The sequence below is a fragment of the Loxodonta africana genome, chromosome X (genome assembly GCF_030014295.1).
Source record: "Loxodonta africana isolate mLoxAfr1 chromosome X, mLoxAfr1.hap2, whole genome shotgun sequence".
Lineage (NCBI taxonomy): Eukaryota > Metazoa > Chordata > Mammalia > Proboscidea > Elephantidae > Loxodonta > Loxodonta africana.
Genome location: NC_087369.1, coordinates 63,249,110 through 63,271,755, shown reverse-complemented (window position 1 = coordinate 63,271,755; position 22,646 = coordinate 63,249,110). Strand labels below are relative to the sequence as shown.

General features: G+C 41.8%; 1 long non-coding RNA gene across 4 annotated transcripts in view; it reads left to right on the top strand.

Annotated features, from left to right (window-relative positions):
* The window catches only part of LOC135228914 (uncharacterized), a 61,911-nt gene extending 40,587 nt beyond the window's left edge, over positions 1-21,324 (top strand). For 3 of the 4 annotated variants that reach the window (XR_010319783.1, XR_010319786.1, XR_010319784.1), the window contains exons 2-5: positions 152-241; positions 5,440-5,589; positions 9,984-10,131; positions 10,792-21,324. This is a non-coding gene — a long non-coding RNA (uncharacterized LOC135228914). The remainder of the gene's footprint in view (positions 1-151; positions 242-5,439; positions 5,590-9,983; positions 10,132-10,791) is intronic. The other variant, XR_010319785.1, reaches the window with a different exon arrangement.
* Positions 21,325-22,646: the final 1,322 nt, after the last annotated feature.

Genomic DNA, 22,646 nt, shown 5'->3' with positions numbered 1-22,646 from the left:
GGGGGCCCTTAGCAACTGGTAGTTCTGCGTGGTCTGGTCATCCTCTTTCCCCAAGTTTGTCCTGGGGTTTTATGGCCCTGTTATTGATTAAAAAAAAAAAAAAAAAAAAATTTTTTTTTTTTTTTAAATCAACAAAGTCTTTTCATTATAGAACTCGCTCAATCGCAACGTGGAGAACTTGGAAGACCGGGAAAGTACAATAAGCAAAGCTACCCTTATCTACAGCCCCACCACCTAGCGTGTAAGTGAGACAACGACCATTAATTATATTTTGTGATATATCTCGCTCATAAAGGTGCATTTTAAACATACTGAGGTTCATATTGTATCGTGACTTAAACACCCTGCCTTTTAAACTGTTTTGCACCTTTGAAAAAGCGTTTCGATATGTTCAGTCTTTTTTGTTTAAAAGGTAATACAAACGTATTATAAAAAGTTGAAAGTTTCACGAAGGCTTGAGGTCAACGTACAATAACCCATGATCCAAAGACAACCATCTCAACACACCCTTTATGAGGGCAGGAGCTGTGGTGTGTGATGGTTTCACTCTTTTGTTCTCAGCACCTGGAAGAGGACCTACACTTAGTGGGGGCTCAGTAAATATTGTGAAATGAAATAATATTCACATCTTCCGGTCATGTTTCTTTATATGTACTCTCTCTCTTCATACCAATGGATTATATCATCAGTTTTCTACATGATTTTGTTTTTCATTTGCCATTTTGTAGTCAGCATTGGCTTATGTCATTAAGATTTTTCAAATATCCATTTTACTGGCCTCAGCCAGGCCAACTGACTTGCTGAAGGCCATTTAGCTGGTTGATAACAGAGTCAGGATAGAGCCCAGGTCGTTCCGGGCTCAAGGCTCTTTCCTTCATCCCATAATAATCTCAGTAAGACTTAAAGTGAATGAGATGCATCCTAGAATTACATCGGTGCATGTGGTGGATCGTTTATCATTGCTCCATGTTTTATTGGCTCTCAGTATGTTTACTGGCTATCTTTCCACAGGACCCTGCCCTGGAACATGGTCAAGTCTTAGGACGGAGATTCTGGAAGGCGTGCTGAGGTTATTTGGTCCAATAGTAAATACCTACAGGCAGCCTAGCTTGCTACAGTGGATTGTCGATTTGGGTCAAGGAGGGCCTCCATGAGTCGGAATCGACTCCACAGCAACTAACAACAACAAATGAGGGGAGAAGGGTATAAAAACCACACTGAATATGAACTTGTTGTTAGTTGCCATCCAGTCGATTCCGACTCATGGCGACCTTGTGTATACAGAGTAGAACAGCTCCATAGGGTTTTCAAGACTGTGACCAGGTCTGTCTTCCTAGGCACCTCTGGGTGGTTTCGAACCGCTAACCTTCCGGCTAGTAGTCAAACGCTTAACTGTTTGCGCCACCCAGGGACTCCGAATATGAATTTAGGGGCCCAATTACCGATATGCTATTGGAATTAGGATGGAGGCGGTGGTGGTTCAGTGGTAGAATTCTCTTCCGTGTGGGAGACCCGGGTTTGAGTCCTGGCCAGTGCATCTCAGGTGCAGCCACCACTCATCTGTCGGTGGGGGCTTGCATGTTGCTATGATGCTGAACAGGTTTCAGCAGAGGTTCCAGACTAAGATGGACTAGGAAGAAAGGCCTGGCAATCTACTTCCAAAAATCAGCCAGTGAAAACCCTGTGGGTCACCACAGCCTGATCCACAAGTGATCATGGGAATGGCTCAGGACAGGGCAGCATTTTGTTCTGTTGTGCATGGAGTCACCATGAATCGGAGGCTGTCTCAAAGGCAGCTAACAACGCGAACAATTGGGATTAGGGACATGGTATATATGAAGCATGGAGTCCCTGGGTGGTTCAAAAGGTTGATGTGCTGGGCTGCTAACCAAAAGCCTGGAGGTTTGAGTCCACCCTGAGGCGCCTCAGAAGACAGGCCTGGTGACCTACTTCCAAAAAATCAGCCACTGAAAACCCTATGATCATAGTTCTACTGTGACATACATGGGGTCACCGTGAGTCTGAATTGACTCAGATGGCAACTTTTTTTTTTTTTTAATATTGTCTTAGTCATCTAGTGCTGCTATAACAGAAATAACACAAGTGGATGGCTTTAACAAAGAGAAATGTATTCTCTCACAGCCCAGTAGGTTACAAGTCCAAATTCAGGATGTCAGCTCCAGGGGCACGCTTTCTCTCTGTTTCGGCTCTGGAGGAAGGTCCTCGTCCTCAAGCTTCCCCTGGTCGAGGAGTTTCTCAGGCGCAGGGACCCTGTGTCCAAAGGACAGGCTCTGCTCCTGGTGCTGCTTTCTTGGTGGTATGAGGTCCCCGACTCTCTGCTTGCTTACCTTTCCTTTTATCTCTTGAGAGATAAAAGGTGGTGCAGGCCACACCCCAGGGAAACTCCCTTTACCTTGGATCAGGGAAGTGACCTGAGTAAGGGTGGTGTTACAATCCCACCCTAATTCTCTGGACATAAAATTACAATCACAAAATGGAGGACAACCACAAGGTACTGGGAATCATGGCCTAACCAAGTTGACACATATATTTGGGGGGACACAATTCCATCCATGACGAATATATATGAAGCAAGCGAAATAAGTAAGCAGTATATATGCAGCAAGCCCGATCTGACTGCCACGTTCGTTCTCTAAGTCCAGCAGTCCAGCTATACTTCTGAAGCTTCTTCGGGCATGCCTCACATCATTGGGGAAAAAAATCCCATATTTTCCACAAAAGAAAAATTTCATTTAAACTACTGTAGCCACATAATCTGAATTCATTTATACTGGCAACTCCTTAACCATAAAAGAAGTCGTTTGATGTGTACTAATTAATTTTCTCTTTGTCCAGGGTTTCATGGAGTGCCTTGGGCCAGGGCTCACGAGAACGTCCCCCTTCCAGTCCGGGGTCTGCCATATCTGCCTATTTTACCATCTGACTCAGTCTAAGTTACTGGGGGTGTGGGGAGGTGGATCCGGGGAGGATATTGGCTAGAGAGCTCCTGTTCCCAGCAAAGAAACTCCTCTTTTTTCTCTTAGGTATTGGATTTTTTTTTTCCAAAAAGAAAGCTTTCTTTTACTTTAAAAAAGAGTTTGAAATTCATTGGTCTACATGATCTCTAAGATTTTCTCTGTGCTCAGTCTCCCAGTGGTGAGAGGAAGATTGGAGAGAAATGAAATTATAAAAATGAGTAGACTCAGCCATCCTTAGGAGTAAAAACCAAAAAACCAAACCCGTTGCCATCAAGTCGATTCCGACTCCATAGCGTACTTCCAGGACAGAGCAGAACTTCCCCATAGGGTTTCCAGGGAGCGGCTGGTGGATTCGAACTGCCAACCTTTATTTTTGGTTAGCAGCCAAGCTCTTAACCACTGTGCCACCAGGGCTCCATCCTTAGGAGTACCACACACTTAAAAGTAAACGCCAAGTGGAGAGCTGGGGCTAATATCTGATCAATTATAGGGTGTCTGCAAGAACTATAGTGTCAAAACCTACAATCTGATTATTTACTGATGGGGGACACGGGGCTGAAGATGTAATCTTGCCAATCGTTAGAAACATTTTTGGGAGAAAAATGTCTCAAGGAAGTAATCAGCAAGGAGCCCAGAGAAAGGAGCATGAAGAGCAGGTAGGGCTCATTCTTAATCTAGTACCGTCCAAGGGAGAGGACCATGGCCAGGCCAATGTGATGATTCTGGCACCTAGGGAGATGACCTCCAATTTTGAGGCAGGGGTGATTTGTGTGACTTTCCCTAGAGCTTAGGAGAAGTTCTTAAAAGCAGCCCATCCCCAGTGTCCTAACGCTCTCCTCTCCGTGCTACCTCTCGGGCATGTATATTCTGGTCGCTGGAAAGACCAGAATATATCCCCTGTTGTAAAGGAAGAAATGGCCATGTGTAATTAAACATCTGGGTCGTAATTTTGGTTAGAGCAACCCAAAGCATGACCAAGACTTGGTACACTGATAAAAATAGTCTTGGACCAAGTTACTGCCAGTCTCTGTGTTTTCATTTGGGTGGCCAACTGGCTTCCCCTCAGACCTGGCATTCTTACTGTAGCACATTCCTATTCCACTTCGGTGATCACGTTAAGATGAAGGTAACAATTGCTTAGGTCAGATGCATGATGATAGCACGTTCGTTTCGTGATTAATTACACCTTGTTTTCACCATTTTATTAACATCCAAGCATTTTGAAGAATTACACAGGTAAGGTCTTATCTCCTGGGAGATAGGAAGGGAGCTGAAATGATGGATTTCACTTTACAGCTAGACAACTAAGTCTTAGATTGAGGTGAATGATATAGTCCACTGCAGCTCACACATCCACCATTTCTATCAGAACAAGCCTACACTGAGAGCCACAACTTCCTTAATAAAGTTGGACTTTTAGTAAGAATGTTGTGGAGTAGAGGGAATTGAACTCAGGGTGCCAAGGTCTTTCATTAATTTACAGTTTTCAAATATCCAGACCTAAAATCAAAACATTAGGATTAAGGCCTGTCACGGTAGGCATCCAACTCACATAGCAGGTGTATAGCTGTGTATAAGATATATCAAATTAAGTGCCTTTCAAAAGGCTGTATTCTGCTTCCCTTCCCTGCCCTAGCCTCTTGCCTCCTAATTATAAAAAGTTAAACTTTAAAAAGTTTTCATGAAAATAGATTATGCAGCATTGTACATATGGGATGGGCCACTTTGGCTTAAACGTGTGCCTCCTTTATTTTACTGCTGTTTCCCTCCTGGGTTTAGAAGCCGTTCTGATAGTACTTGACTCTTGTATAAGGGGCATCCACATTCTGAAAACATCTGACTGAGGAAGTCTGTGGTTCTTCTTCAAACCTGGTCTTCTTCATCAGTGAGCCCTGGAAATGCCAAGTAGTTTGTGCTACAATCTCAACTGTGAAGTAACCGTTATGTCATAATACATAGCTGGCACAGCAACAGTAACTGGTTAACATGACACAAGAAAATCCTCTCCAGTGTTTGCCCCTACATCACCTTCATAAGGACTTTAATGGTGAATAGACACTGGCAGCCACCTGTCTTCAGTGCTATCCTATGGAAGGGGTTAAAATCATGTAACCTGGAATTGTAATTTCAGGGCATGAAGACGATGAGCTTAATTAGGTAAAGTTTGAAAACTTAGCCATTAAACTCTTCCTGTTCTTATTTCATTCATTTACAATTAGAAAACTAATTTTTAGAAATCAAACTTACGGCTTGACTTTACTCAGAGTTCCTGTTTTATATTTTTCCTCTCTGCTTGGTAATGGTGCACTTTCGACTTTAAGTCTCTGGGGTGGCAGACAGTGAATTACAGTTTCTCAGAGAAGATCTCAAATTTATACGTTGCCACTCATTTGCAGTTTAAGTGTCTCGTTGAGTGATTTCCCCCACCCTCACCCCCACTCTCTTTGTGATTTGTTTTCAGGAAAAGAAGAAGGAATGGCAATAAAGAAGACAACCACCATTCCCCCCACTCCAAAAGGAGTAAGAGAAACCTTGTCTTTCAGGATTCTCTAGATGCAGAGGTAGGACACGTGCTCTGATAAAGTCTTTCTCCATTCATTCATTGCCTAAGGTAAATTATCTAATCTGTGCTGTGCAGTTAAAAGAAATGTATTATTCAAAGAAACTTTTGTAAAAACTAATAATCTCCCTTGTTGCAGTGGCTTTGGACCTTTTTTTTTTTTTTTTTTTTTTAAATCACAGCCCCTTTGAAAATCTGATGAATGCCATGGACCCCATACACTCACACACAAAAACAACCTCTCCATCCTACCAAAATTTGGAGTTTTTTAGAAGCCCACAGACCATGGAAACACCCATCCATGGAACCCCTATTTAATAATATTTTAGAAAGTAACCTGTGTTTTAGAAGTTTATGACCTTTACTTTTTGTTCTTTAGACGTGAACATTTTGTTGCTTCAGTTCATGTGTCTTTATAATTGAACCAAAACAAATAAGAAATCCCATTTTGAAGTGTTTTCACTTTTCCACTATGTTGTTCTGAGAAAGGCTGCAATTTTCTACAATGCATGGTTTCTTGAAGCGCTGTTTAATATATGGATAATAAAGAGAAAATTTCCAGGTTTTCACATAATTTACCTTTAAATGCTCCGATGGATTTGGTTAGGATAATCTGTTTCACTTACTCCCATTTCTAAATTCCAGCTTCTAAGGCAGCTGCTCATTTTATGATTCTAGGGTTGGAATGTACACTGAGGTGAAAAAAATTTTTTTTTCTCCTGTTGAGGTTCACATAAATGAAAAGCACTGAGGCATAGGGAGGGGGATGGAGATGAGGGGAAAGCTAGGACTTGAAAGAAAATAAAATACTTGGTTCATTTGTATTAGGAAGAACTACACAATTATGAAGAATTACACAATTCTATATTATAAATGTAATATGTATTCCAGTTCTGTTTTCATGAAGATAGATAATTAATATTCCTCCTCATCTCTTCCTATTTCGCTTATCTACTGGTTCTTGCATTAGCCTGTTAAGGTGGTTTTTTTTCCCCTTCCTACCTTATTTTTCCCTCAAGTTGCTGGGTCTTTTCTCTCCCCTTTACCTCCTAGCCGTAATCTGCATTCACTGCCTGTTATTTTTCATCTCCTTTGATGCAGCTACTCACTAAAACTTGGCTCCCTCCACCCACCTACTTTTCTGCTATGATATTTCTCAGGGATCACCTGAGATCTTGCTAAATTCATTCAACAAATCTTTGCTGAGCACCTTCCAGTGGCCAAGCATTGTCCATGGTGCTTGAGGTCAACTTAGGTGTCTCAGTCCTTTCTTCAACGACTCCTTTCTATTCTACCTCCAGTGTGTGTCAAATAATGTCCTTCCCTTTACATTTCCACAATCCTAATTCAGGCCTTCCTTCCCTCTTGCTTGATGCATTGCAAAGCTTCCCAGGTGGTCTCTGTGCTCTCAGTCTCTCCCTACCCCATTCATCCCACATGCACCCGCTAGAATCATGTTCCTAAGTGCAGATCTGAGTATGTTTATTTTTGCTCAAGCACCTGGTCCCACAGACCCCTTAACATGACATTCAGAGCTCTCAATAACCCAACCATAACTTCTCTTGCATAGTCTGTCTCCCTCTAACTCCTCTGTAGGAGGCTCCAGCCACTCATCATGTTACTTGCTTCATCTTCTCAAACACTGCTCTTCACCCTGCTTTTGATCTTGTTCCCCCAGTTTGTAACACCCTGCCTCTTAATATTCTTCTGATCCTCCAAGGCCCAGTTCAGATGTCATCCATCTTAAGGGGCCTCCCCTTGTTCCTCCAGTCAGCATCTGCTTGCTGCTAGATTCCAGTCATTGCAATAGCTTGGCACTGTCATTCTTGAAGTAATCTTCTTCACTGGGCTCGGGAATTACCTGTTGAATGCCCCAGTAGCCCTGGCAAAGCGCATCATTGTACATAGTAGGCACACAAGTATTGTTTGGGATTTTCTGTGGGGAGGGGAGGGCATCACGACAACCTGTGGAGTCCTGGCAGGGGCACGTTAAGCAAACCGACAAAAAGCTCCACAGGCGATTCTGATGCCTCTCCCAAAATAGAATGTGCTATAGAAAATCTCTGCTGGACGCTACTGAGCTTCTTTGGTTATGGGGTACATAGGCAGATTTCATTAAGGCCTAAACGAACCTAACTTCCCACCTCTTAACATAGACCTGGACTCCAGGACTTTTGTGAGGTGCCTTTGTGAATATTGTGTAGTGAGATACTGTGAGTTTGGTCAGAATCTTCATGAACCTAACTTCATTTTGCTTGTGTACATGAATTTGCAAGGGATTCTGTTTCACAGAGCATGGCCCTATTCTCCTTTGATTGTTAATACTGTTTTGCCATGAAAATACCTTGTGCAGATATCACCATTAAGCCTAAGATCTGAGAGAAATGACATGAGGTTTGTAACTGTCAAATGGGATAAACATTGTGACGAGGAGTCTCTCTGTAAGGAGTCAGGAGAATGGTGAAAAAGCTGAGGTATTTACTGGGTCTTTCTTAGTCCTGAAGCATTTAGAATCTCATTTCTCTTCAGATTCAAGTGTAATAAGGTCAACACTTTTGTGCTAGGACAGCAGTTTCAATTTTCAAAACCATGTACCATCAAGGAGTTAACTTTTCCTCCATGAGCCATCTGACAATAAAAGGCTTCCCTAAGCAGGACATCCCACATGAAGTACATTCACAAGGGTAAGTTGCGGCACAGTGTTGCTGAACCCGGAAAGGTGGGTTCCTTGTCTGGCACACTCAGACTTGCCGATGATCTGGACACTGGTCTTTGAAAAAGAGAAAGTAACTTTATTGCAATGCGCAGAGCAAGGAGCCCGGAGGAAGTCCCTCAGATCCGACTCCCCCAGCTATGGGGAAGCAAGGCTTATATGTGATTTGGGTAGCAAGACGGAGGCTGCACAGGCGTACTGGGGAGGGAAAATTCTAGAAGGAAGACGTTGCAGGAATTATGGCGGCCAGGAAACAGGAAGTGATGTGGTTCTTGTTGGCCCTCTCACTTCGGAATGGGGTCCGGGTAATGATTTTCCTTCTGATTCGTTCCACCTGTTGCAGCATCCTCTGTTGAGGTCAACTGACGGTCACAGCTGGCTCTTTGCCTCTGCGGGGCAGGCCGAATCTGGCTTAAGGACTGATGGAAATTTACTGGCATTCGTAGGGTGAGGTTACAACAGCAAGGCTATGTTTATTAGATAAACAGTATTATTAGCCTAGCAAATGAGAGTGAATATGACATTTTAGATGTATGTTAATAGTTTAAAGGCAGCTAAACATTCTTCCTAAATTTTTTTTTTCTTTTTTACAGCATCACAGATCATTTTAAGTCTTTGTTTTGAAGCCAGAAGTAGCTGAATCCAAAAGCAGACTTTCCCTGGTCTTGTAGTAGCCTTCTTGAGTTTTCTTTCTTACAGATAGAATATTTACTTTTCGTAAAAGAAATACATTTGCTGTATATGATTTAGAAACTAAAGATAGCCAACATATAAAAATAAAAACTGGACTAAAGTCAAAAACTTTGTATATTTTTCCAACCGATTATTGGAGCAGACATTCATATGTTAAAAACATTTTAAAACCATATGCCACACTATACATACTGATTTGTAACCTTTGCAAATGATGTCAGGGACATCCTCGTGTATTAGGATATATACAACTATATCCTCATTGTTAATGGCTGACGACATTCTATTGTATGAATGGATGCACTATAACTTAACCACTTCCCTGTTTACTGACATTTAGTTGCTTCTGATTTTCACCTAGTAAAAACAATGCAGAGGCGTAGCGAGGGAGGGGGCAGAGAGGTGCAAGTCAAAGAGGGGACCAGACAAGGCGTGGAATGACATTCCGAGACCCCACAAATATGAAAGGTGCCTGATCGAGGCAGCGGGACGGCATTTCTGCTGAGTCGCTATCAACGTATATCCATCTTGAAATTGGGAGGGGGCGCAGTCCCCCTGGGTGCTCGAATTGGGGAGGGGGCAACTTAGAGATGGCTTCTGGGCACTCATTACCCCCTCTATGTCCCTGAGACAATGCTGATATTGTAAACAATGTTTCAACACTCATTTGCACGTATGTCTCTATAGAGTTGAGTTTAAAAACTTTTTAAATGAACTAGAGTTGGAAGTAGATCTATTTTTTTTTCCCTGAGAGCTATTTTACAGAAATCCCATCTAGCCTATTAATTTTACCGTACTGTTAAATTTTCCCAGCATAGCATCACCCTAGCCACTATAGTGTAAAATGAATATGTTGTAATTTGACATGAAAACTTGATTCATTAAAACCCAGTTCTAGTTCTTGCCTTATTTTTCTCAGACGGTATCTGTAACTAAAAACAATAAGGAATGCCAACTAAGAGGAACCAAAGTGTGTGTGGTAGGTTTCTTATCCAATGTAATAGCCTACTTAATATTTGAATATTCTTAACCTCACTAGTTTGTGCCTGTGGAGGTTCTAGAATTTTTCACTCTGGGCCAGGACCGTCTATTCTTGAACTGTCTTGACATTAAGTCCTCAAATCAATTTGATTGCTGTTGCTGTTAACCCAGCCATCCGACTTCATTTGGCCATCACTTATCAGGTGGTAAGTACATAATCGTCACACGTTTGTTTGTACGTAGGTATGTAAGTATGGAGCCCCGGTGGTTAAGACCACGGCTGGTAGCCAAAAGGTCAGCAGTTTGAATGTACCAACCGCTCCTTGGAAACCCTATGGGGCAGTTCTACTCTGTCCTATAGGGTGGCTATGAATCGGTATGAGTCAGAATCCACTGGATGGCAAGGGGTTTTTTGTCTTTTTTTTTATTTTGGTTTGTGCCCAGAGGCCCTCTTATTTGCTATGGGCATAACAGGTATTGTTACTACAGCCTGTAGCACTTCTTTGGAGTCTGAGAAGTTACTTCTCTGATGCAAATTACTGGAATAAATGGTGCAAACAGGGACAAAGGATGTGCGAAGGAATTTGGAGTGAGACGCCCTGTGTTTAAATCTTCACCCTGCCACTTCCTAGCTGTGTGAACGTGGGCACATCAGTGACCTCAGCTTCCTCATCTGTAAACTAGGGCTGTTAGTCCCAACCTACTTTACAGGGTTGTTCTGAGGATAGAATGAACTATCTTAAGTGGGTGTACTTTGTAAACTGTCAAGCCCAGCATAGAGTTTGATGCTGTTATTCTCCGAACTGAATAGGAAAAAATATTGTAATAGCATAATAGTGATCCTGTTTCTGTCTTTTTCCTCCCAGCCTTCAAGCAGTGATAATGATAGGAGCAGCGGCAGCAGCATTAATAGCCCGGAGAGAGCGAGTGGCCCAGGAAGCAGTTTAAACCAGACTGGTGCTGAACTCAACCCCAACATCCCTCAGTCCTTCTACGAGAAGGCTGCTCTATGCCAGGGTCCCTACTTCCACATCAGCCAACTCTTGAAGGAGGCACACTTCCACAGCCTGCGGCAGAGAGGACGGTCTTCTCCAACCAGATGAACTAGGAGCTCCTTGTTCCAAACTAAAATTTGCTTTAAAGAGCAATCGCACGCACACAAAAAAGTCTGTTGGCTTTTCAGTCCATATTTTAAATAACAGGCTAATGGACAATTGTTTACTTGTGGTTTTGCTACACTATTGCAATGTCAAAGGGACTTTGAAGCAATTTTTATAGAATTCTTTTCAGGTTGGGTGTCAAATCCACGTCAAGGTAGCAGTATGAGGAAACCGCATCTGTGTGTTGAATGCGTAGCATGTCCAAGTCAGGTTGGCTTCCAGATCTGTCAGTCAGAAACTCTACTTCATGTCAAGGAACCCTGGTGGCATAGTGGTTAAGGGCTCAGCTGCTAACCTACTCTGTCCCATAGGGTCACTATGAGTCGGAAGCGACTCCATGGCACCGAATGACAACAACTTTATGTCAAAAGGTCTTTTAAAATGTGGAAGGTCTTCTTTTTTCTTTTTCATGCAGTTGATTCAGTCGGCTAGTAAAGGCTGTGTAGTTTTAACAAAAACAAAAACAAAACACCTAAGTTGCTTTTTCAAAGCATGGAAAACTTGATTCAGTCTTGCACTGAAATGAACTGCCATGCTGCCTCTCAGAAAGCAGATGTCCTATTGAAATTCCCCTCTCCTTGTAACAGGAGTCCCTGGGTGGTGCAAACGGTTAACACGCTCAGCTGCTAACCTAAAGGTTGGAGGTTCGAGTCCACCCAGAGGTGCCTGGCCATCTACTTTCAAAAATCAGCCGTTGAAAACCCTAAGGAGCACGGTTCTACTCTGACACAAACGGGGTCACCATGAGTCAGAGTCGACTCAAGGGCAACTGGTCTAACAGGAGAACAATTAGATCCAATTAGACTGTGTAAGTGAAACCCTCTCTAACAACTGCCTTCAGAATGTATTCTCAGACACCTTCTGTATCATTAGCTCTTCAAAGCGTGCATTTCAGACTTGGCTTGGTCAGTGCATAATAACTTTTTGTCTTAAATGCAAACTTGTTATGCTGACAGCTTTTGTTTTCTCATTTAAAATTTCACCTATTATGTCTAGAGTTTATGCTGATAAAGTGGAAGCTACTCGAACTGGTGCTTGAGTAACACAAGTATTGTGAAACTGGGTCAGACAACCATCCACTTTGTGCTTCAAGGGTCCCTTCATAGAGACACTAGGGGGCCAGCTTCTGTCATTGAAACTGTAAAGATCGGCATGGCTTAGAAATAGTGAGCTGAGGTGCCTTTAGAAGAAACAGGCAGTAGTATTTACTTAGAGAGAGGTGGGTATGTGTCCGTGTTCTTCAGTCATACCAAAGAGGCATCCAGGTTTGAATAGTGACTGCACAGATGTGTATGCTACCTCAGTGATAAGCTGTACGAAAAAGGAAACAGAATGCATCAGGCCATCTGCCCTGGAGAGTGCCAGATACAACCTGACACTGACCGAGAGTGTAATAAAATTCTCCTGCCTGCTCATGTTGTCTTCTCCACAATACTTGGACGTCCCCATAGCACAGACAAGGAGACCTGAGAAATAAGGCCACTCTAGAAAGAGGTCTTTGCCAGTTGTCCAGATTTAGAAAAGATGTAAGGGAACAGAATGACCGAAAGAAGGATGAGATTTTATTAAGTGACAGAACTAACGATTGAAAAGTGAGAACTATCTTAGGAAAAGGATAACACACACGCACACACACACACACCCCTTCTTTCCATAGTCATGTAGTATGGTTAAGGTTTTAAGGTCAGTTACTTGATACGTAATTTTAGTGTTATGGGAAAAAGTTACAGCAGCATTGACCCCACGCTTATAGAATATATAGATCCTTTTTTCCCCCCTCAATTAGACTTGTCGTGCAAGAAAGAACTTTTACTATTTCTACTGTCTCCGAAGTTGTAAAACCAGATGTTTAGCAAAAAGACTTTTGACCTGATAGCAGGGAATGTAGGAAGGATACCTAGCTACCACTTTCTATAACAATACAGCCAACAACCAAGTACTAAAGGAGACAATCTGTTTTAACTCTTAAGCCACATGTGTACAACACGATTCAGAAAAGCCCAGGAAGGCTCTTGCAGGCTTAAATACATGATATCCCACTGAAACAAAGTGTGTATTAAAAATGCAAGTGTCATCAAAGACCTGAGAAAGCAAATTTCCTTTCATTCTCCACCTTACGTGGGTGATGAGACCATCACCAGGAGCAAACATCATTTTTTTCAAAATAAGTTCAATCTTGGTCCAGGGTCGGCAGTGTAAGTCTCTTACCCTAGTAAGTACAATGTGGAATCTCCAGCTTATCTTTTGCAGACTTTCTAAGTCTTGGCAGCCTGATATATATTTCCATTATGAGGTGAATAAGCATCTTTTAAAATATCTGTTAGCTCACACTGGTAAGAGCTGGTACTTACTCATTGCTCGGCCCTTAAAAGCACCATTGTTTTTGTGCATTTTGTCATTCAGCTTTCCATCATATACTTAAAAGGGAGCTATCTGGGCTGTTGGGTGGGAGATGATGACAGGATGAACCTTTTGGTGTATGCACTGACCTGAGCTTTTCTTTTGGCGCTTTCACTGGCTGACCTAGCCTTTTGAGTGCTTGCCATGCTCCGTGGAAAAAGTCAACACCCCACGACAGGATGAGGGAATGTCGGTAATATGAGCAGGAGGTTTCAGGGCCCAGCCAAAGTCTACTTTAAGTCACTTACCTGATCCAATTCGATGTCAGTGGTAGTATATTATGTGGTTTTGGGGGAACTGAATCTACTGCTCCTTGAGGTGAACTGATTCACTGTACCAGTCACCAATCCAGAGACACAGAGACACCTTTTTCTCGTCAAAAGGAGCAAAATAAAATGTTCATCGATTATTAAACAGGTAAAAGTGATAATCACTGCTCTGTTGCCGGTCATCGCTGCTTTGTTCCCAAGCATCTATTTGGGGGTTTATTCTTCTGCCATGTTAATGCTTCAAAATAACTTTTTCTTTTTTCAGAATCACCACAGGTGAGTGGCTTATAGTCATGTACCTCTTTTGCTTTATACTTCTTTTGTAGCCTTTGGTTAACCTAATAATCTTTGTCTACAACTAAAGGAGTCAGATCATGGTTACCTCAGCTTTTGGGAGCTTTCAACCCAATCCTGCATACGGCCCTTATATCTAACTTAGGTATCTGCCCCTAACTGGCCTCCCAAAACTACATTCTGGAGTATTAGGTGGAGTAGCAAGTTAGTTTCATAATTTGACCCTGTACTGCTTCATTCACTCGAAGCCTGTTTCTGTCTTCACTTATATAAGTTTGCTGTACAGGTAAGAAAGGTTGCTATTGAGGAGTGTGGCATAAATCACCCAGTTCAAATGGATGGTCAAGAGCTTTCAGGTACTCAGTCACTTTCCCGATCCTGAAAAATGATTAGTGTCCTTACACTCTAAATTTTCTTAGGATTGGAAAAAAAACACCTATGGAAGGATCTTCAGAATGACACAGTAATTATCTCCAAAAATCCACTCCTCCATGAAAGCACCTAGAACCCTGGGGGAAAAAAAAAAGGTCAAAATCAACTTTTCCAAAGTTCTGGAAATTAACCAAACACTTGCAATAATTCAGGAAGCATTTACTCAAGAAAAATGGCTAAATATCAGTAAGAAAACTGAACTTTATGATGTATGAATTTTTGCTTCCCCATCCTCCTCTCCCCAAGCTCTGCAGTAGCCTTCCAAACCAGCAGTTTGCAGCCACGGTGGCTGAGAAAACTAGCAGCCTAGATGCCCCTGGAACAGATAGGCCAGATTTGGAGCTACTCAGCCCTATCCACAGAGAAGTATCACTAGTTGACCTATCTGGCGTTTCCCTGGAAAAGCCCCATTTGCAGAACTGTTGATTATTTGACTTGACTCAGAGTTCCCTCTATGGGAAAAGCCCTATACCCAGGGCGTTTGTTGAAAAAACAAATGTGACAATTTTTTTTAAGTCACAGGTGCCTGAGGTGGCAATGACAGTTGGGAAAATAAGCAGCTGGACTAAAACTTCAAAGGAAGATCTGGGGGAGTGAGCTAGCTGTCCACAGGGGACTTTGAAAAGCTCCAAAATATTCCCGAGGATCTACAAGGCCCACACACATGTATAGCCTTGTGTGCATATGCCAGGAAAGACCTGAGAATGCCCTAATCTTCCACCTCTGGGTGGGCCTTAGGCTCTGTGCAAGCAGGAAGTGAAGGCTAAGGCAGAAGTTGTAATCTGCCAGAGTATGGAAGGTAAAACCCCAACACACACAGCTAGTCACTAAGTAAATGTTGGGAGACTTTTGGTTCAAGGCATTTAAAGAAGTTAAGGAAGTTTCTGTCTGATCATTAGTTCACAACTAAGCTAATCAAGAAAAGACTTCAGTGGCCACACACAACAGAATATATACCTTACAGAGTACATCCAGGAAAATTATTAAACAAACAAACAGCAACAACAACAATGACAACAACAAACACTGGGGTGGAGTGGGGGGAGGAAGGATCTGATATACAGAGTGACCACATTATATTATTTAAAATTTTTGTCTCATAACAAAAACTTACAAGAATGCAAAGAAACAGGAAATTATGACACACACGCACACACACGCAAGTCAATAGGAACTGTTCCTGAGGAAGCCCAGGTATGGAGCTTACTAGACAAAGCCTTTAAATTAGCCGTGATAAATATGTGCAAAAGCTGAAGAAAAACATGTCTAAACAAATTAAAGTATGACAATAATGCCTCATCAAATGGAGGATATCAACAAAGAGAAAAGATACTAGAGAAGACCCAAATACAAATTCTGGAGTTGAAAAGTACCATAACTGAAATGACACTTCGGTGGAAATTTCAGCTCCAAAAGAGATTTGCACTGGAAGAAGAAGGAATCAGCAAACTTGGGGACAGGTAATTGAGATTATCCCGTCTCAAGAAAAAATAAAATAAAATAAAATAACGAAAGTGGAACAGAGCCTCGGAGACATATGGGACACCATCAAGTATACCGATATTTACCTAGAGGGAATCCCAGAAGAAGAGGAGAGAGAGAGGAGGGCAGAAAGAATATTTGAAGAAATAATGGCCAAAAACTTCCCAAATTTGATGAAAAACATTAATCTCCACATCCAAGGAGCTCAAAGTACTCAGAGTGGCATAAACGGAAAGCACTCCACATCTAGATACATTATAGTCAAATCGTCAAAAGCGGAAGACAGAGAATCTCAAATGCAGAAGAACCAACCATTCATCACATGCACAGGATCCTCAGTAAGATTAATAGCTGTCTTTTCGCCAGAAATCACGACATAGTCAAGGTGCTGAAAGCACTGAATTCTAGATTCAGCAAATCTATCATTCAAAAGTGAAGGCAAAATTAAGACATTCCCAGATAGAAAAACCATAGAATCTGTCACTAACAGGCCTGTCCTACAAGAAATTCTAAAGAGAGTCCTTTGGGCTGAAAAGAAAGGGCAGTAGATGACTCAAAATGAGAAGAAACAGCTGCAAACATCCATTAATAATCGGAACGTGGAATGCACGAAGTATGAATCTAGGAAAACTGGAAGTCATCAAAAATGAAATGGAACGCATAAACATCCGTATCCTAGGCATTACTGAGCTGAAATGGACTGGTATTGGCCATTTTGAATCCAACAATTATGTTGTTTACTATGCCAGGAATGACAACTTGAAGAGGAATGGTGTTGCATTCATCGTCAAAAAGAACATTTCAAGATCTATCCTGAAGTACAACGCCGTCAGTGATAGGATAATATCCATACGCCTACAAGGAAGACCAGTTAATACGACTATTACTCAAATTTACCCACTAATCACTAAGGACAAAGATGAAGAAACTGAAGATTTTTTACCAACTTCTGCAGTCTGAAATTGACAGAACATACAATCAGGATGCGTTGATAATTACTGGTGATTGGACTGGGAAAGTTGGAAACAAAGAAGAAGGCTCGGTAGTTGGAAAATATGGCCTTGGGGATAGAAATGATGCCGGAGATCGCACGATAGCATTTTGCAAGACCAGTGACTTCTTCATTGCAAATACCTTTTTTTCACCAACATAAACGGCGACTATATTTTTTTATACATATACATGGACCTTGCCAGGTGGAATACACAGGAATCAAATTGACTACATCTGTGGAAAAAGAGGATGGAAAAGCTCAATATCATCAGTCAGAACAAGGTCAGGGGCCAACTTGCTCACATGCAAGTTCAAGTTGAAGCTGAAGAAAATTAGAACAAGTCCACGAGAGCCAAAGTACAACCTTGAGGATAAAACAACAACAAAAAAAAAGCCAAACCTGTTGCCGTTGAGTTGATTCCGACTCATAGCGACCCTATAGGATAGAGAAGAACTGCCCCATAGAGTCGCCAAGGAGCGCCTGGTGGATTCGAACTGCTGACCTTCTGGTCAGCAGCCGTAGCACTTAACCACGACGCCACCAAGGTTTCCACCTTGAGGATATCCCACCTGAATTTAGAGACCATCTCAAGAATAGATTTGACCCGTTGAACGCTAATGACCAAAGACCAGATGAGTTGTGGACATCATACATGAAGAAAGCAAGAGGTCATTAAAAAGACAGGAAAGAAAGAAAAGACCAAAATGGATGTCAGAAGAGACTCTGAAACTTGCTCTTGAACGTCGTGTAGCTAAAGCGAACGAAAGAAATGATGAAGTAAAAGAGCTGAACAGAAGATTTAAAGGGTGGCTCAAGGAAACAAAGTATGACAATGACATGTGCGAAGACCTGGAGTCAGAAAACCAAAAGGGAAGAACACGCTTGGGCGTTTTTCAAACTGAAAGACCTGAAGAAAAAATTCAAGCCTGGAGTTGCAATATTGAAGGATTCTACAGGGAAAATATTAAATGACGAAGGAAGCATCAAGACCAGATGGAAGGAATACACAGCTTTACAATACCAAAAAAAATTGATCGACGTTCAACTATTTCGGGAGGTAGCATACGATCAGGAGCTGATGGTACTGAAGGAAGAGGTCCAAGCTGCGCTGAAGGCACTGGCATAAAACAAGGCTCCAGGAATTGACGGAATACCAATTGAGATGTTTCAACAAAAGGATGTAGTGCTGGAAGTGCTCACTCATCTCTTCCAGGAAATCTGGATGACTGCTACCTGGCCAGCCAAGTGGAAGAGATCCATATTTATGCTTAAATATGCCTATTTATGCATATTTATGCTCCAAAGAGAGGTGATCCAACCAAATGCGGAAATTATCAAACAATATCATTAACATCACATGCAAGTCAAATTTTGCTGAATATCATTCAAAAGCAGCTGCAGCCGTACCTCGACAGGGAACTGCCTGAAATTCAAGCCGGATTCAGAAGAGGACATGGAGACAGGGATACCGTTGCCGATGTCAGGTGGATCCTGGCTGAAAGCAGAGAATACCGGAGGGATGTTTACCTGTGTTTTATTGACTATTCAAAGGCATTTGACTGTGTGAATCATAACAAATTATGGATCACATTGCAAAGAATGGGAATTCCAGAACACTTAATTGTGCTCATCAGGAACCTGTACATAGACCAAGAGGCAGTCGTTCGAACAGAACAAGGGGATACTGCATGGTTTGAAGTCAGGAAAGATGTGCGTCAGGGTTGTATCCTTTCACCAAAATTATTCAATCTGTATGCTGGGCAAATAACCCGAGAAGCTGAACTATATGAAGAACTGGGCGTCAGGATTGGGGGAAGACTCGTTAACAACCTGCATCATGCAAGTGACACAACCTTACGTGCTGAAAGTGAAGAGGACTCGAAGCACTGACTGATGAAAGTCAAAGACCACAGCCTTCAGTATGGATTACACCTCTACATAAAGAAAACAAAAATCCTCACGACTGAACCAATAAGCAACATCATGATAAATGGAGAAAAGATTGACGTTGTCAAGGATTTCATTTTACTTGGATCCACAATCCACAGCCATGGAGGCAGCAGTCAAGAAATCAAAGGACGTATTGCATCGGGCAAATCTGCTGCAAAAGACCTCTTTAAAGTGTTGAAGAGCAAAGATGTCACCTTGAAGACTAAGGTGCGCCTGACCCAAGCCACGGTGTGTTCAATCACCTCATATGCACGCAAAAGCTGGGCAATGAATAAGGAAGACCGAAGAAAAATTGACGCCTCTGAGTTGTGGTGTTGGCGAAGAATATTGAAGACACCATGGACTGCCGAAAGAAAGAACAAATCTGTCTTGGAAGAAGTACAACCAGAATGCTCCTTAGAAGCAAGGATGGTGAGACTACAACTCACATACTTTAGGCATGTTATCCGGAGGGGTCAGTCCCTGGAGAAGAACATCATGCTTGGTAAAGCAGACGGTCAGCGAAAAAGAGGAAGACCCTCAACCAGATGGATTGACACAGTAGCTGCAACAATGGGCTCAAGGCCGGGCAGTGTTTCATTCTGTTGTGCATAGGGTCACTATGAGTTGGAACCGACTCGATGGCACCTAACAACAACAACAAAAAAACAACAACAAGAACAGACAATAAGTCAAATCCACACAAAAAAAGTGAATTGCTCTGTTAAAGTTAACTCCATAAGTAAATATGAAAGACAGTATCAATGTATTTTTGTTTGTACACTTCTCTTCTCCAATCCAATTTGAAAGACAACTACATAAAGCAATAATTTCAAATTATGTTGAAGACCTTATAGTGTATAAAGATGTAATTCGTATGACAAGAATAGCACAAAGGAGCAGGAGGGAATGGAAGTATATTGAAGCAAAGTTTGTGAACACTGTTGAAACTAAGTTGGTATTAACCTGAACTGTGTTGTTTTAAGCTGAGATGTTAATTGTAACCCTCATGGGCAGCCAATAAGAAAATAACTAAAAATACATAGTAAAAGAAACAGCAAGCAAATAAAAGTAGTACATTAGAAAATATCCGTTTAACACAGGAGGAGGCAGTAGTGGAGGAACAACAAAGACATAAGACGTAGAGAAAACAAATAACCAAAGGGCACACATCGATCCTACTTTATCAGTAATTAGGTTACAAGTAAATAGGTTAAACAATCAATCAAAAGGCAAAATGAATAAGAAAACATGATGCAAGTATATGCTGACTACAAGAGAGACCCTTGTTTAGATCCGAAGACACAAATAGGTTGAGAGTAAAAGGATGGAAAAAGATATACCTTGCAAAAAGAGAATTTGAGTACTACTTGAGCTTGAGTGCGAATGTACTAATTGCCACTGAATCGCTCACTTTAAAAGGGCTAAATTTTATGTGAATTTCACCTCAATAAAAATAAATGAAGAAAAAAAAAAGCGTTACTAGAGACAAAGAAGGATATTTTATGATGGTAAAACGGCCAAACCATCAGGACAACATAACAAGTAAAAGCATATACGTACCTAAGAGCAGAGCCCCTAAATGCATAAAGCAAAAACCGACAGAATTGAAGGGAGAAACAGACAAATCAACAATTGTAATTGGAAACTACAATACCTCACTTTCAATAACGGATAGCCAACTAGAGAGAAGATGATAAAGGAAATAGAAGACTTGAACGACACTGTAAACCAACTAGACCTAGCAGACATCGATAGAACACTCCACCCACCAACAGCAGAGTATGTACACGTTCTGCTCCAGTGCATTCTCCAGGATAGACCATATGTTAGGCTATTAAACAAGTAATAAGCAATTCAAAAGTATTGAAATCATCCAAAGTAGGTTTTCAGCCACGATGTAATTAAATTAAAAATCAGTAACAAGGAAATTTGGGAAGTTCAGAAATATATAGAAATTAAGCAAAGAAATCACAAGGAAATTTAGAAAACACTCTGAGATGAATGAAAATGAAAACACATCATACCAAAACTTGTGGGATGCAGCTAAAGCGGTGCTTAGGAGCCCTGGTGGTGTAGTGGTTAAGACTTCTGCTGCTAACCAAAAGGTCGGCAGTTCGAATCCACCAACCACTCCCTGGAAACCCCATGGGGCGGTTCGACTCTGTCCAAAGCAGCGCTTAGAGGAAAATTTATTGCCGTAAATGCCTCTATTAATGAAGAAGAAAAATATTAAATCAATAAACCAGCCTTCCACCTTAAGAAACTAGAAAAAGAACAGCAAACTAAACCCAAAGTGAACAAATGAAGGAAAATAAAGATTAGAAAAACAGAGAAAATAAAAAAACCAAAGTTGGTTTTCTGAAAAGAGCAACAAAATTGGCAAACCCTTAGCTGCAGTGACCAAGAAAAAGAGAGTAGACTAATTACTAAAGCCACAAATGAAAGGAGGAGCATCACTTCTGACCTTACAGCAGTAAAAAAAAAAAAAAAAAAATTATAAGGTAATGCTATGAATAACTGTATACCAACAAATTAGATAAACTGGCTGAAAAGGACGAGTTCCTAGAAAGGCACACACCTCCAAAACCTGACTCAGGAAAGAAGGTATTTTTGAGAATAAACAGAAGATTAGACTTCTCTGGATTTTATCCAAAATTAGGAGTTTGAAGAAAGGAAGCCAAGTTTACTCAAGAGGTAAGATTGGTCCCCATCTTAGAAATGTTACTAAAGAAATGGGAATATAGAGCAAGGGCAGAATGTTTCATAGACAATGGGGTGGGGATGGAGGTTGGGGAGAGAGTACTGCCCTTAAATAAAAGAACCGATTATATGCCACACTCTGCGATTTCCTCACAATAACCCGAGGTAGATGTGGTGTGGGCTCTCCATTTCACAGGCAAGGAGAGGGAGGCTGGCAGCAGGTTATCCACACGACAGCATCCTGAAGAACTTGAGAAGGGTTAATGATTTGCTGAAAGGCACGCAGTGGGCAAGCAGCAGTGCCAGGGCTGGAACCCAGGTCTTTTCTACTTTGAAGCAGGCCGCCTTTCCTCTTGTATCGAACTGCATTTTTAGTGAAGACCAGTTTGACCCTCAGAGCTGGAGATGACTACTAACTGGGCATTTTTACCAGGCCTGACAACCGAGCTGAGTCATCCCAAACACTTTGAACTGTTGAAGCGGGCCACTGAAATCCAGGAAAAAGTCACTCTTTCTCTCTGTCTGTCTGTCTGTCCTAGGGTAGATTCTCTAGAGAAGCAAAACCAGTAAAGAGTATAAAATATCTACATAAAAAAAAAAACAAACCAAACCTGTTGCCTTCGAGTCGATTCTGACTCATACCGACGCTATAGGACAGAGTAGAACTGCCCCATAGGGTTTCCAAGGAGTGGCTGGTGGATTCCAACCGCCGACCTTTTGGTTAGCAGCTGAACGCTTAACCACTGAGATTTATATCAAGGAAATAACTCCCGCCCTCGTAGAGGCTGGGAAGTCCTGATTCATGTAGCCACAGGGGCTGTTGAACCCAAGATCCACAGGACAGACAGCAGGGCTCTTGCTCACAGGCTGCAAAGATAGATGAATCCCAAGATGGGCAAGCAAGATGGCAGGAAAGCTGCTAGCTCAAGTCCGAAGCACTGGAGGTCAGATGAACAGGAGCCAGCTGCAGGATCCAGAGTGAGGAAAAGCCTGCGAGCCTTGCCAGAGAATCCACCTGTATTAGATGTAGGCCACACCCCTAAAGAAACTTCCTTTCA